This window comes from Lepidochelys kempii, chromosome 12 (assembly GCF_965140285.1).
Source record: "Lepidochelys kempii isolate rLepKem1 chromosome 12, rLepKem1.hap1, whole genome shotgun sequence".
NCBI classification, from domain to species: domain Eukaryota; kingdom Metazoa; phylum Chordata; order Testudines; family Cheloniidae; genus Lepidochelys; species Lepidochelys kempii.
Window position 1 is genome coordinate 16,261,092 of NC_136391.1, and position 15,238 is coordinate 16,276,329.

At 40.5% G+C, this 15,238-nt stretch overlaps 1 protein-coding gene across 4 annotated transcripts in view; it reads right to left on the reverse strand.

Moving 5' to 3' along the window:
• Window positions 1-8,454, reverse strand: part of CYLD (CYLD lysine 63 deubiquitinase) — a 46,800-nt gene extending 38,346 nt beyond the window's left edge. For 2 of the 4 annotated variants that reach the window (XM_073307654.2, XM_073307655.2), the window contains exon 1: window positions 8,260-8,454. The gene's annotated coding sequence lies outside the window, so the exon portion shown is untranslated. The other 2 variants (XM_073307652.2, XM_073307653.2) reach the window with 2 other exon arrangements.
• Window positions 8,455-15,238: the final 6,784 nt, after the last annotated feature.

The window sequence follows — 15,238 nt, forward strand, 5'->3', positions numbered from 1 at the left end:
GAAGGGTAACTAGAATGTAAAGGAACTATAAAATTTAAATTCAATGAAATGCAACAACCACATATAAGTTAAAAGGAAAAGAGTCTTTAAATTTTAAGTGACCAGAAAAAGGCCAAACCAAACATATAGTGACCTTTTGAGAAGAGACTCTCCACAACAAACGATCCTTCATGCATTTTAGTGACTGTCCATTTCTGATACAGCAAAAGTATTTCTGTGTTATATTAGGTAAACTACTGAACATGTATGAAACTTCTTCTGAACCTACCATGTTTAGAAATTATAAAGTGTATTTATTACTATGAAATGCTATGTCAAAGACATAGAGCTAAGTAGTATTTTCACGAAATGAACAAAACTAGAACTTGAAAAGTATAATTTGTGAAGGATACTATGTCTAATACACGATTTTTTTAAATCAAAGCTAATGTTTATAAACTAGGTCAATTTAGTATTCAACAGTGTATCACTTTTCTTAAAAAAAAATTTAAAATATATCAGCCTCAACACCCTATGGGATGGAATGAAACCGACTACAGAGAAAGGTTACACAAACACACCTTACTTTTTATTGTACAGCCATGTTTTTGGGTTCTCAAGATCAACACCTGAGCAACAACTCTGAGGATCATGAGGACTAATCAACAAGTGGATCATACTTTTCAGTAACAAATATCTAGAAAAGGCCATCCTGGTGCCTAAAAGTGCACTGTACTGCTGTTTAGTAATCCAGAATGAAATATTGACCTTGGTAGTATCTCATTTCCAATGCCGGCAGAACAGAGGCAACTGTCTCAGCTACAGGGGTTGGAAGGGCAATAAGGGAGTAATTCATCCATTTATAGTGGCTGATTTAGACAGAAAGCAACCCTCTGAAAGAGGCCTATTCCTTGCTTATATTTAGGGAAGCCTACTACAGTGCAGTCCCCATATAGAAAGGGGTGCACTTGCTAGAAGAACTGTTTCTCTGCCACCTTATGCACACACAAAAATTTGCTGGGAAGAAGGAAATAAATTTAACTGGTCTTGAAGACACAAGGTTTAAGACTCAATTTCCTGTGATGTGCAAAAGAAGTAAGAGTAATGAAGAGAAGACTTACAGCGGAACAATGAAGACTTACAGCGGAAGGAAGGTCAGGTCTTCTCCAAGAAGCAAGAGAAAGCTGAAAGTTTAGTTATTTGAGCTAGCTCGCTAATGAATAGTTCGTGAAATGTGAGAAACATTGAGAGATGTTTTATAATGGGATCTGCCATAAGACACCACATCAGACAGAACTCATTGCAATACTTATTTTTAAACAGACTATATCTGATTCTATCCATTCCATTTAAAACCTATCCTTAACATTTAACTTTGTTGCTTATATTTTAACACGTGCCAGAGAGAACAAGATTGAAAGAAGAGGTCATCTCATTTAAATGCTCTGGTAAACTGGAAGCCATAGGATGTATAAATTAAATTTTAAATAAGTAATGTTCCAAAACACTTAACTGCAGATTATCTATCAGGAGATAGAGTAAAAGAGCTTTCTACAAATTGTACTATACCACTTGATGATTTTTCCTTTAAATAATCACTGGAAATAGATCACAATTTATTTATATTCAGAAAGTAAAAGTTACCATAGGCTAAATATATATTCTCCAGCTGAAATTTTTGATGTCTATAACTTTGCTGAATTTTGGTTAGTGGATGACTATTTCACTGATGATTTAGTCATCTACCCTCTAATTCTGGTGATTTTTTTTTTTTGGTTCACATCTTCTCTCCTATTGCATTCAGCCAGCCCCACTCCCCAATCTATTAATATTCCTGTCACTCAGTTTGATCCCATATTTGGAATCTATCCAGAAGCCGCTGAAGTGGCTATAGCTTTTCATTTATAACGAACACTCATGCTGATTTCACCACCACCCCCGCCCAAAACAAAGGTACATTTTTCTCATGCTTCAGAACAAACCAAAAGTTATGCTATGACACAGCAGCAGAAGGTTAATGGAAACATCTAAAGTAACCAAACATTTTCTAATCACTAGGCTTTCACAGATTTCTGCACTGAAAAACAATACCTTCTTCTGATGCTCTTTTACAATAACACAGCCATTCAGCTCCTGAATACACTACTTGTTTCATCTTTATTAATGGGGCACATGCATATCAACGTCATTAACATTCTGTATCACTGCAGCAACTGGTAGCACCAATGCATTTAAAAGTCTGTTTGCATTTCCAGAATAAGTCACATAGTTGAGGTACAACATCTGGACAGTTTCACATCTCACTGAGCTGAAGTCTGGTAGAGGCTGTCAATCTGTTTTCAAATTAAAATAGAAATACACTATTTATTCAATTTTTGTTTTGGAAATTAGCCAATGAGAAAATAGAATCGATAGTCTGTTTGCCATTTTTCTTGCCAAACACCAGTAAACTTTATTGAAGCTGATTAAGAACTGCCAGGATACACTAATAGCGTTTGCACACGTGACACATTAGATCAAATACAAATTATTACAAGTAACCCCAGATATTAAAATCTGAAATTTGATGCATTCATAGTTACTTCCATAAACTTATTTCTATGCACTGATGCCACACAAACTTTTATTTGCAACTCAGGGAGTCAGAAGCCCCGTTCTCCATCATTCAGTCTTACGTCCTGATCCTGCAAAGACTAATGCACATGCTTAACTTTCCATACTGAGTGGCTTCACTGAAATCAGTGAGCTACTCACATTGTGTAAAGTTAACCACAAACATCAGTTGCTGCAGAATCGGGGATTTAACCATTTCAAATATCATAGGTCTAAAACTCAGACTTCACTTAAATATGAAAACACATGAAAACGAAGATGTGTAAACAGAAATGTTTAAAGCAGTCTGCACAAAAATTTAGAAGGAAAGATGAAGCTCTATTTAATTAGGGCTCCTTTGTAACTATTACATGAACTATAGCTTACTAACTGGCCCAGTTCTGCGATGTTATAATCTGATTTGATCAAGAGCATTTAATTCAACTGGAAACGTGTAACAGTTTTAATTAGATTATATAATGGCATCCTTAATACAATCTATGGTCAGTCACTCAGCATTTACATAAACCTTACGAAGTTCTATTCACTATAGCAAGCAAATTTTTTTAAAATGATTAAATGGCAAAAAAAATTAAATTAGCTCAAATACATTTACCCACTGATTGCTTGTGTCTATCCAGAACAGAGTTCAGCGAATCTCAAACTTCTGAAAACCAGGAAATACATAGTTAAGGTAAACACGCACTCAACCTTAATTCAGTCCCACTGGAGCTGGCAAAAGCCACTGGGATTTGTCTGCATGCACTCCAGTTGCATTCAGCATTTTAGGTATATCGGTACTGAATGGTGGAGGCAGTAGATTGGACAGGTTGGTAGATGTGTTTGTGATATGAGAAACATCACAGCTTTGGCTGTGATATGAGGAGATGTCAGTCTGAATCTCTCAATGCCTGTGATCAAAGGAAAAGGGTGAATGGGTACTCTGAGGTTCCACTCTGCATCATTTCAATACAGCATTGTGTAGGTTATGTCAATAACAGGGCACTGGTGGTTTCTTGCTATGAGTAAGGCTAAGATTTTCTTACGGTTATTTTTAGTAAAAAGTCACAGACAGGTCACAAGCAGTAAACAAAAATTCATAGAAACCCGTGATCTGTCCCTGACTTTTACTAAAAATAACTGACAAAATGGGGAGGGAGGAGTGTTTAGCACTCACTGCTGCTGGGGCGCCAGGGTCCCCCCACACTGCCCGCGGCAACTGAGAGCTGCGGAAGGTGGGGGGAGCCATAGTGGCTGGGGCTGAAGTGGAAAATGTCACCGAGATCTCTGGAAATCACAGATTCTGTGACTTGTGACCTCCATGACAAAAAATCTTAGCCTTAGCTATGAGTAGGGCCTTACAAAATTCATGATCCATTTTGGTCAATTTCACAGTCCAAGGATTTTAAAAATTGCAAATTTCATGACTTCAGCTATTTAAATCTGAAATTTCATGGTGTAGTAATGGTAGGGGTTCTGACCCAAAAGAGTTGCCGGAGGGGAGGGGATCATAAGTTTCTTTGGGGGGAGGGTGGGTGTCGCAGTATTGCCACCCTTACTTCTGCGCTGCCTTTAGAGCTGGGTGGCCAGAGAGCGGCAGCTGTTGGCTGGGTGCCAAGCTCTGGAGACAGCCCCGCACCAGCGCCGAAGTAAGGATGGTATGGTATGGTATTGCCACCCGTACTTCTATGCTGCTGCTGGCGGGGGGCTGTCTTCAGAGTTGGGCACCTGGCCAACAACCGCCGCTCTCTGGCCACCCAGCTCTAAAGGCAGCGCGGAAGTAAGCGTGGCAATACAGTGATCCCCCCCCTAAAATAACCTTGCGACACCCCTGCAACTCTCTTTTGGGTCAGAACCCCCAATCTGAGAAACACTGGTCTCCCCCGTGAAATCTGTATTGTATAAGGTAAAAGCACACAAAAGGCCAGATTTCACCGGGGGCGGAGGGGGGATGACCACCAGATTTCACAGTCCATGATGCATTTTTCATGGCCATGAATTTGGTAGGGCCCTATCTATGAGTATTGTCAGTAGTGAGAGCAGTCTGCAGATTTAATGATAGGTAGGAGAAAACATAAGGTTTAGTTCATCTCCTGTGTGCAACGATGAAGGGTTTATAAAACCGTGAAAAGTGGTTGTTAAATTTTACAAGGGTGGTAATCTATCAGGGGAGTACGCTCACTGTTGTAAGTGTAGGACAGGTGCTGGTAGTGCCTCTGCATTGCAACGAAAAGGCAGATTTCAAGCATGTGTGTTTTGGGGCATCACTTGAGGAGGGCAGAGTTAAGGTTGAGCAGACATTTACCTTAACTTTCTATTTCCTGTACTTCTGTTTCCAAGAGCTTGAATTTTGCTGAACCTGACTTTCTGAAAGGTCATGAGCTATCGCTGGGCAACCTTAACTCTGAGTTAAAGTTTTTGCCATTTAATTTCCTTCTGTTTTTTTTCTCTGTTTTGTTATTTTAAGAAAGAGAGACATGTTTTCTGGTAGGAGACTGTGGTCATTTAGACAGTTGTTGTTCTCACCCAGCTTTACAGCGGATGTACTACTGAAGTACCTAGCTTTTATATAGTGCTTTTCAACAGTAGAGCTTAAAGAACTTTACATTGTTATCCCCATTTTGCAGCTCACATGGAAGAGCAAGGAAAGGGGCTCAGCAGACCAAGAAAAGCAAGGTTTCCCTGATCCCAGACCACACAGCAGAGGTAGGACTCGCCCGGATCCCGGCACATACCTGGTAGGATAGAATTTGGGGCTAACAGGCCCACCCAACCCTATACCTCCATCTCTCACTCCACCAATCCCTATTTCCTCCCTCTACTTGAGCCCCAACCCTCTCTTCCTTTCCCTACCACCCATTGCCATTTATTCCTCTCTCCGTAACACCCCATCCTCCAATGTAGATTTAAACCTCTCCACCCCACTCCCCATCTACTCTTCCACCCCATTCACCATCCCCTCAAAGCAAGCATTCACATGTATAATTTATTTTCTCTTCAAACAGTTGAAGTGTTATCTTCCATACTCAGATTCTCTCTCTCAAACCCAATGTACACCTTGAAGAGGTGGATTCACCCCTATGTTTACACAGCTCATTCTCAGATTTCTGACAAGGATCAGTGGGTTTCAAACTTACAAGCTGCTAGAATCTGTGAACTTTATGAAATACTGGATTTTTTCCAGAAGATTGGGGCTGTATCTCAGGAATCCCTTACTCAAATTAACCCGTATTAGCATCACAAACCCTATCCTACACTCACAGGGACTGTCTCGAAATTTGCATTGTCTCATGGAAGCATGCTGACGCTCCACTAAAATTATGTGATGTTCTCAGCTGAAAGACCATACCTCCTGCATATGAATACAGCCTGAAACAATAACTCCACTGTGAGCTGCTCCACTGATGTCAGTGGGTGTCTCATCCCCCTTCCTCAGTGCTAGAGAGCCTATGATATTTGCATGTGTAATTTACTACATTACATAGCAATGCGGTGATGAATATTAAGCCCTGCGTATGACAGAGTACTTAACAACACTGTCACAGTCCCGTATGACAAACTGAAGAACTTTTTCTATCCAGCTAGGTTCTTATCACAAAGATGGCCATGGTATATCTGAGCCTATCTTACTACCAAAATGGGTTGAGGGGTAAGAGAGACAACATCTTTGGAACAGGAGTAAAGACCTGGATCAAGTGACTGAAACTTTGTAAGTGTGGCTAAGGGGGTGAACCTTTGCACATCTTTAAGCCTACACATCTGTAGTTTAGCCCAGTCAGAAGTTCCCTAAATTCCTCCCCCACATCCCCTCACCCTTTCAGTCACTAGCATATACTGTTACATCTCACTGTGTAAAAGGTTTGTTCTGAAATTTGAGACTTTGTTTCTGCCTTGTGATAGCATTACTTGGAGTAAGCAGTGTGGTTTGTATCTCCTATCACGTTTCAGCATGAATATACACAAATCTATTGCCTTGATTCAGATTATAGAACAAGTGGGGAAAACTGGATCAACTTGTTTCAAATTGTCTCTTGTAGAATCCTCAGTTTAAATATCATGTTTTGAATAACCCCATGTACAGAGAAAACAATCAAAATTGTCAAACAGTCTGAAAAATGTTTTTAAGTGGAAGAAGCTATAGTAGTTGAGTGGGCAAATGTAATAGCATCCAAGGGAGGCCAAAGCTGCATGTTTGCTATACTAAGTGAAATAAAAATATGCATTGCTAAGTGAAAACATGCATCTTAACACAGAGCAATGAATTATTGGAATTTTTAAATGTATTTTTACTATTTGGATTTTACTATTTAACTTTTTTTTAAGCAATACTGTAAAATATGAAAAATATTTTTCAGTTTTAAAAAGAATGTTTTGGTAATATAATTTGTTTAAAAGAAAAAAGCACTACATTGTAGCTGTTTGGTATACTATGTACGTAGACTTGATTTGGGGATGACACTTGTGTGTCAGTATGTGCCAGTTGTCTCCAATTCAGAGGGGTTGTGCATTGTTTTCATATTTTGAGATGAAAGATGAAAACACTATTTTCAGTCAGATTTAATGTTCTTGCCTTACGAGTTAATATATACTTCCTTATACTTGTTATGAATTTTTATTTTCTGAACAGCATAAAATATGCTTAAACATTTCCTTGCTTTTAAATGCTTATTTAAAAAAAACAACAGATTTTTATTTTTCATTAACCTAGACGTTTTCTCTTAAACTTTTGGGCACGTGTGTAAGTGAAGATACGGTTTAAACTTTTAAATAAAAGGGATGACTGGTGACCAGATCATTACATTAAAGCTAGGTTTCAGAGTAACAGCCGTGTTAGTCTGTATTCGCAAAAAGAAAAGGAGTACTTGTGGCACCTTAGAGACTAACCAATTTATTAGAGCATAAGCTTTCGTGAGCTATAGCTCACTTCATCGGATGCATCTGATGAAGTGAGCTCTAGCTCACGAAAGCTTATGCTCTAATAAATTGGTTAGTCTCTAAGGTGCCACAAGTACTCCTTTTCTTTTTACATTAAAGCTGTGAGCTAAACTGGCCAAAAAAAAAATCAGTGCCCCCTGCACAGCCCTTATCTATTTCAGTGTACCCCTGACAAAAGCCAGAGATCACTATGTTACTAAATCCTTAATCCTACCTACAGTCACGTCTGACAGTATGAACCTCTCACCCAACTGACTTCAGTGTTCTGCGTGAGTTCCCGGAGCCAGCTGCAGGATCGGGGCCTAACTCAGGTAGGCAGCACAGGCTACCTACCTGCCAGCCGCACGCTGGTTGAAAAGGCGAAACCAAACCCCTCACCGTGCGAAGTCCTAGGAGAGGAAAGGTCACACACGCGCAGAACTGGAACCCACGTCTCGCTATGCGGCGCTCCTGCCAACGTCTAACCCCGCAGGCCCGCCGAGGCGACCCAACCTCCCCGGCCGGTACGCGCCCGGGACAAGGGGGCGGGGGGGCTGACGGCGCTCAGCACTTACCCTGTGCCGGCCCGCCGCTAGCCCGCCGAGCGCGGCCCCGGGGTGGGGCCCGTATTGTCGCCTCACGTACAGAGCGGCACGGTCCGCGGCCAGCAGCCCCCGCCGACTTCGAGGGACCGGGACCGGGACCAGCCCCACGCCCAGGGCAGCGGGAGGCAGCCCCGGCGCGCAGCGCGACCGCCCCGGACCCCTCACTCACCTCTTCATCCTCGGACCAGCGAGCCGCCTCGTTGCTGCTGCCCAGGCAGCCCCTCCTGACAGGGCCCGGAGCCGCCGGCGCGGGGACTTTCCCCGCCCGCTCACACCCCCGTGGGGCTCATCAGAGCGACGCAGCCCGTAACCCACCCACTCAGCGGCCCGGCCTGTGAAACCTACCCTGCTATACAAACAGCACCGCCCCCTGCCATCTGCCGGAGCCAACTACAAGGCCCGGAGCCGGCCACTCTCCCTCCTATTGGGCTGACACTCACAGCCTGCCCCTACGCGGGGATTTCCACTCCATCATGCTTGGCAGAGCCGCAGATGAAGGCGGGAACAGACGTGTGGGAGGAGTCAAACCGATGGGATTGATTGGCTAAATCCTTTAATCCCGACCGGCCCGCAGATTGGCTACACAGAGGGGGTGGAGGGAACATAAGAGGAGCAGAGGTTTGATTGGTTGAGCCATCAGACTCGCTGTCTAGCGATTGGTAGAGTTTAACCAGGTGGGCTGTAGGACAAGTTGATTGGCTGAATCTTTCAGCAACTGGCTTGCTATTGGCTGCAGTGGGGGAGCGAAGGCGGGGCTCAGGAGCGGGCAGTAGCCCTGTCCTAAGGGGGTAGTAGAGTGAGCAGTGGCAGGGGGGAGGGGCCCACACCCAGCAGTACTCCTCATGCAGTGAGCCCAGGCCTGGGGTCTGCCCTGACACCCGCCCAGCAGCACTACCCTGCCCTGGGCCCTTGAGCTGCCCCTGTCCCTGGTGCATTCAGTTAGGCAAAATGGTGAGAAAACCTGGATTTGTGCTGGAAATGGCCCAACCTGATGATCACTTTAGATAAGCTATTACCAGCAGGACAGTGGGGTGGGAGGAGGTATTGTTTCATATTCTCTGTGTGTATATAAAGTCTGCTGCAGTTTCCACGGTATGCATCCGATGAAGTGAGCTGTAGCTCACGAAAGCTCATGCTCAAATAAATTGGTTAGTCTCTAAGGTGCCACAAGTACTCCTTTTCTTTTTGCGAATACAGACTAACACGGCTGCTACTCTGAAACCAAGGATTTAATGTGACCCTGTAACTGGCCCAGTTTTGAACATGGTTTGGCATACAGAGGACTCAGGCAGCTTAGTGCCATGGCAAACCGTTACATTTTGTATTAAAGATGGTGGGGTAGGGGAAGAGCAGTTAAAACATTTGAAATATAAAGTATCAAATAAGGCTTTCATTTTAACAGCCCTTGTTCCCTTTCCTTTTAGCTAGAGAGGTTTCTTTTTGTTTGTTTGAAGAAAGAACCTCCCATTCCTTTGTTGGACAGTCTCTGAGATGGTATTAAAAATGGTAAAACCATGGGCAGCACGTAAACGACTGGCTGGGGGAGGCTAGGCCCCAGCTCCGCCTCTTCCACCCAAGGCCCCGCGCCTTCTGCACCACCACCCCCTGGAGCCCAGAGCCACGGCTACTGGCCCCCCACCCTAGCCCTGGAAGGACGAGTGGCACGGCTCCTGAAACAGGGCCACTGCACAGGGTGACTGGAGCTGCACGCAGAGCGGGAAGCAGGGGTCGGGGAGCAGAGCATGGTTGGGGCTACACTTGGCTGTTTGGGGAAGCATAGCTTCCCCCAGTCTATAGTACCTGCCGCCCATAGGTAAAACCCATCCTTTCAGGGGAAAGATTAGAAGTTAGTTGAGATCGGCTGAAGCTGCAGTTGTTGCTGTTGTTAAAGGCCAATTCCATTTCCTAAAAGACAAAAACACATGGAACAGGAATGAAAAGTAAAGCAAGGATAGAAAATGCTGGATTTCCTTCCACAGTCTCTTCTTTTACAGACCCCAAAAGGGAGTGATGGGAAAAATAACCAATCCTCTTATTTCAGAGTAGGAGCTGTGTTAGTCTGTATCCACAAAAAGAACTGGAGTACTTGTGGCACCTTAGAGACTAACAAATTTATTAGAGCATAAACTTTTGTGGGCTATAGCCCACTTCATCAGGTGCATAGAATGGAACATATAGTAAGAAGACATATATCTACACATACAGAGAAGGTGGAAGTTGCCATACAAACTGTAAGAGGCTAATTAATTAAGATGAGCTATTATCAGCAGGAGAAAAAAAATCTTTGTAGTGATATCCACCACTTAGACCTAATTTCCAATATACCAATTTTGGTCCCACATTTTTCCTGTTTATCAGGCACAATCTTTGAATTTTATCAGTAGGGCTTTTTGTTTGTACTAATCAATCTATTACCCTTTTGCATCTTTTACCATCATTATTTATTGTTATAGGTTATTGTGGCACTTTATGAACTGTCATTCATTTTTCACAGTTGAGCTTACAATTTAGGTAAATTTATAGGCCCAATTATCACAACACCCCCTAGATGTGCACTGAGCCCATGTATCCTTGGCAACAGCAACCTCTGCCCTGGGCCCCTAAGACATGCAGTAACCCCATGTAAACCCACAAACCACTACACAGAGCTGTTTAGCTCTACAAGGACCCCACATGCATCTGTACAAACTGCTAATAATCTGAGATGCCCCCATCAGATATCCAACAACCTGATGTACCATTGCATTCATGCCTAAATGAACAAGACACTTGCAAACTCACTCTCCCCTTAGACATGCATGACATAATGTGCCCCCAAGCACACCAGCCCCAGGCTTCTTAACATGATACCACCAGCACTGGCAAAACTATGTGTTAAAAAATCATGAGATTGGCTTAACAATAATGAGCTGTTTTGTTCTGAATTTTTTTTTAAACACAACATAGTTTGGAGATTTTTTTATATTTCTGATTTCAGCACTTTTTTAATGAAAACAGAGATTCTCACTAAATTACAGGAACCTGGGGATTGAAGAAAAACACCAAATATTGCAAGATCTGTGATAAAATTGCTACATCTTCACCTTAGACATGCAGTGAGCTGTAGCTGTGCAGGTAACCTGCAGTGACTTGTCTTGTACAAGTACATACTCACCCTTTAGATGTATAATGACCTGACATGTCTGTCCAAAACATGGTCCATTAGATATGGAATAGCCCCATCATGCCTACATATTCACCCTCCCTCAGATGTGCATTCACTCAACATGCCCGGGTCCTCACAACCCACACCTTAGATATGTAATGAACTTATGTGCAGTGCACATATGGCCCAATCAGTGATACAGATACAATCACTAACTGTTAGATGTGCAAATACCCAGTTTGATGACCACGCTTCTTTAAATGTGAAAGCGTCCAATTCCACATAAAAGAAACAGTAAGTGCAAATTTAACATATTTCAGTATGGTTACCTGATATCCATGCATGATGCTGTATCAGACATTCACTTACCTCATTTGCACATTCAAAGACAAGTTAGACTGCATTTATCCAAACTGGAGGCGGTGCACAATGTTCATTTACACTTTGATAGAAGAAGAAGGAAGTTTATTTTTATTAATTAACTAGACAATATGCTGCAATGCACAAAATATCAGTTGCTACATCAGTTTTATGTAGTAGGAAAAAGCGAAGGGTGTATTGTTAAATCATTCATTATCCTTGTGAAGAATCCAATTAATATTGTATGCTAGATTACCTACAGTCAACATAACTGGGGATTTAAGAGCCTGAATCGAAGATCATTGGAAAGACTCCTGTTGAATGAGTGAGCTTTGAATTGGGCCCTGACAAAATATTTTGGCAGGATAACACTTTAATTATACAGCATATGTGTGGTCAATACATTATTTGGCACCTGTACATTAGTTAAATAAATCCACTTGATATCTTGTAATTTTTTCTTCTGGTAAGTAAATTCACGGCCACTCTTGCATCAGTTAGCACATTTGCTACTTCAAAGACATACAGCACTTTTAAAAAGAAGTCTTGAGCAGAATTTTCAATGCTTTATAACAAAAAGGTTTTCCAGTCAAAATTTTTCCATGTTAACAGTTAACTGCATGCTTTCAATTAACCACTAATGTTCCCTTTAGAAGTCAATGCCAGTCAGTCATTATAATAATACTATTATAAACCTATTTAAATTAATACAAATATGAAATAAAACTTTTCCGCAATCTATAGCATTGTCAGTCAGAACTCACAGGATAATTATTTTAAATAGTGCTTCATGGGATATTCAGTAGCGAAGACTTTGTGGCACAGTTACTTACACACATCTTTGTGTGAACATTAAACTTCCTCTAATCTTAATATCCAGTTTAAAAATGCTTCAGACTCTTAGGAAAGTGAAAAGTAGTAGTACAAAATAAGATTACCATATACATGAATGTATTAAAATCCAAACTTAGCAGCTGTTTAACTGACCCTCTTTTTATTTATGTGTGTGTGTGTGTATATCTATATATAAGCAAATATTTTCTCTCATTCATTATTTATTTTGGGTTTCTGGACCATGGCATTTATTTTTAGGCAGATTTATGGTTTATCCTTTTAGGCATATAAGACTGTTTTTAACCAGTGACTTAAATAATTGTTTTCCTTTAAATCATATAAAACATTTGCCCTTTCTGAAGCTTGTGCTTCCAGCAGTGAGCTCCCAATAAGCATAGAAAGCTGTAATTAAAGACTGTATCATAATGCACATGCAGAAGGAGTTCAAATTAAGATTTCACAGGCAACCTTAAATCTGGTATTTCCTAATTTTTCAGAGCTTGACTTTGCATCCTTAATGTTCTTTTAATGTGTTTTTTAATGTAATTTAGCAATTGTTGCAACACAGCATTAATTTAAAAAATCCTTGGGGCTGTCCTAGTTTATGCTGAGTACTTACTGTACTGGTCCTCACAGGTCTCCAGAACCCAGTAGATGCAAAATTAACACACAAGCAACAAAAAGCTCAGCTGCAGCCAGAATCACGGCTTGAGAACATAACTGTGGTAAACGTTATGGACTGAAAAATGCCCACCTTTAGGTAAAATGGAGAGAGGGCACAAGTAAGGACCCTCGGTTATTGTGATGATGTGTGAGATGGACTAAATTCAGTCTGAATGTCAGAATCCAAGGTGAGTTGGGTTGACTGCTTGTAAGGAAAAATATGTTTTCCTTACAAACGGATACAATTTGTTATGTAATTAGTGAGACACAATGAATATACAACCTCACCACAGTATCATTTTACACAATCACTTTTTAGAGTAAAATTGCACTTTAAAGTCATATTTACTTTATCAAAAATAGACAGTGCTGAAAAAATAATAATATTTGTGCAGTATGTTTCCTTCATTTTGCAAGCTAAAAGCACATAATAACACCAAGTTATACTCTGTTAATGCTCAAGATGGCTATCTATACAAAGCAACAGCATTTTCCTTCATTATTAGGGTTCCCTTTGTGTTGCTATAGAAGGCATCACTATGTCCATTATAAATCCTATTATCCCAAATTTCATGGGGTTTATAACTTGCCAATAAATACATTATACTGGGAATTTGGCATATAAATCTTAATCCGAGTATATCTTAATCACATTTGAAAATAAAATTGGATTGTTTGTTAAAGTTATAAGAATGAACCATCTAAAATATTAGGAGTGATTGCCTTTCCCATCTGTACTTCAGTAATTCAAAAACAAATTGAATATTTTGAAAATAAATTTGTAGTTCAACTACATTATGGACTGATCCTTTCAGGTATTTTGGGAGGGAAATGACTACATTATTTCATTTAGCAAATCTACTTTCTGTATATAGAATAGCCTCACTACTCAAGCTAAATTTAATGACTTCTATCACACAGATTTAAAGATCATAAATTTTAGCTGTACTTTTATGAAAAAATCACAGAAGGAACAAGGCGCCTGATTGTTATTTTAGAGAACATTAAGGCCCCTTTATATCACTCTGGCAGAGTAAGTGGGCCTTAAAGTGAGTACATTATTAAATTAATCCCACTTTAAAGGCCCCACCTTTGTTTTAACATTGACACAAGAACACACTTTCCATCAAGGTGTGTAAATAAATTTTATGAATCACATTCTTGATGAAAGGAAGCAGACTACACTGTTTCTTTTACAATATTAACTGAGGCAAAACAAATCTCAGTTTCAAATTAAACAATATTATACATTTAAACATTATACAAGTTAATATGAAGTCATTTTTTGTTCTGTATTGGCATTGTAGTTTGACACACACTTGTCACAATTTAATCAATGTACAGCAGCTGAACTTTTCTGTTTCGTCAGATACCTTGCTGCATTAAAAAAAAACCAAAAAGGCAGATTTCTGGGGGAAACATGTAAGGTGACAGTACCACACTATTTAGATATCAGTAATGTGATTTTAAAAGGGCTTCAGATAAATGTGTTGGGCATTTCTGCCTCTTCTTGATTTTTCTGTCACTCAGTGTCTAATGAATCATGATATTGATAAACAAGGATTAGTTACACAGTTTGAGCCATAAAAGAAAAAAAAACAATGGACACTCAAGTCATGTTTGCTAAGAAAGGGAACGGAGTGAGTACTGTTTGGTAATACAAATATCACAGCCATGAATTGACTGAGACATGGACATGGCTCCAGTAAACAGGATAATTAACATGTCAGGATCCTCAAAATATTAGCACAATGTTAACTTGCTATGCTCATTACAGGAAGATAACATTTTCAGAAAACTAGTGTCTTCACAAAATGTACAAGCTGCTTGTCTGAGACTTGTCTGAGACAAGCTGGCACCCACTACACTGAATTTGAATCTGAATGGACAAATGTAGTCAGATGGCCAAATAAGATTTTTGTTCTTACTATCCCTAGTGGACAATAGCAGAATATGGAACAGATTTTTTTTTTTAAGAGTGAGGGCAATTTTCCATTGAAACAACTTACTAAGGGTTGGGATGGATTCTCCATCACTGGAAAGTTTAAATCAAGACTAGATTTTTTCTCAAAGATATGCCTTAATTCAAACAGGATTAGTTCAGGGAAGCCCTGTGGTCTGTGTTACACTAGAGGTCAGACTACAT